General features: G+C 37.0%; 1 non-coding gene across 1 annotated transcript; it reads left to right on the top strand.

Moving 5' to 3' along the window:
- Positions 1 to 281: 281 nt before the first annotated feature.
- On the top strand, positions 282 to 388 carry LOC131228391 (small nucleolar RNA R71). The gene has a single exon (XR_009162894.1). It is a non-coding gene; the product is annotated as a small nucleolar RNA R71 (small nucleolar RNA).
- The last annotated feature ends 1,144 nt before the right edge of the window (positions 389 to 1,532 follow it).

Raw genomic sequence — 1,532 nt, 5'->3', positions numbered from 1 at the left:
GCCTCGAGTTTTCTTGTGAGATTAGACACTTTAGCATTTATATCATCATCTTCTTTCAGAAGATATATTCTGCCTCACTCTTTTGATTGAGTAGGCTTAGAAGTGGTGCTAGGTTTTGGGGAGATGTCCCATGATTGTGTGTTTTCAGCAAGCTTGTCAAAATAATCCCACACATCATTGACCTCTTTGTTCATGAATTCCCCATTGCACATTGTCTAGACCATTTAGCGCATGGAAGAAGTCAGCCCATCGTAAAAAAACTTGTTATTCACCAAGTTTCAAAACCGTGTTGTGGGCATGAATTGACAAAATCTTTGAACCGCTCCCAACATTGGAAGAATGATTCATCTTCCCTTTGAACGAAGTTCATGATCGATTTTCTAGGGGTGTTCATTTTATGATATGGGAAGAATTTTGTTTATGAACTTCCTTGTCATGTCATTCCATCTGCAAATAGATCATGGACGTAGTGAATGCAACCATGTCATAGCTTTCTCTTTCAAGGAGAAGGGAAAGAGTTTCAGCCTAACCGTGTCCTCAGACATGTTCAAAAAATATAAAGTGGCTATAATCTCATCAAACTCTTTCATGTGTAAATATGGATTTTCACATTCAAGTCCACGAAACTTTGGAAGGAGTTGGATCACCCTTGGCTTGATATCTATATGTCCTGTATTTTTTGAAAAAACTATGCATGAAGGTGTGCTCACCCCCGTCAGTTGTAAATAATCTTGTAAAGTACGAGGCGGGGGTGCTTGGTGCACCTCATTCTCATCCTGAATTTTCTCAACCGAAGGTTGAGGTTGAACCACAGGTTAATTGGCTAATTGATTGGTAGCCATCACTTCAATTGACTCTAAGGATCTCAAGTGGTGTCTAATCCTATGATGGATAGATAACCCCTTGACTAATCCTCCTTTACTCAAGATACGTAGACTGTTATCACGTACTCACTTGGGCATGAAACACTCTCAGCCCTTAATTTCAAAATCTAGCCTAACCCTAAAATAAAAGGAAACCTAAAGCAATAACATATCTAGAAAAAGAAAGAGAGAGGATTAGAAAGAGGTTACCAAATTAGAAGTTTCTATATTAAGATCCTGCAAAATAGAAAAGTAAGTTAGTTTCTAAAAATAAATTAGGAAAGTTCCTAACCTATAAATAGAAAGATAAGTTAGTTTTTAAAAATAATTTAGAAAAACCCTAACCTAAAAATGGAAAGTAAATAAACCCTCATCTTAACCTAATTCTAAAACTAATTAATCTCAGAAAAACACAACTGTCGATCCCCGGCAACGGCGCCAAAAACTTGTTCGCAACCCCAAGTGTAAGGTCGCAATGCAGTAATATTCTTGGTAAGACCAAGGTCAAATCCACAGGGACTAATCTTGTATGTATTTTGAAAGTAACTAGAATCAGAACTAGGAGAAGATCTAAAACCAAATCTGGAATATAAGGAAGTAATTGTGAAGTGTTTAATTAGAAACTTAAGAGTTCAAAGGTAGGAACTAGGGTTTCTAGGATCCACTTGC

The sequence above is a fragment of the Magnolia sinica genome, chromosome 15, assembly GCF_029962835.1.
Source record: "Magnolia sinica isolate HGM2019 chromosome 15, MsV1, whole genome shotgun sequence".
Lineage (NCBI taxonomy): Eukaryota > Viridiplantae > Streptophyta > Magnoliopsida > Magnoliales > Magnoliaceae > Magnolia > Magnolia sinica.
This window is presented reverse-complemented; position numbering and strand designations above follow the sequence as displayed.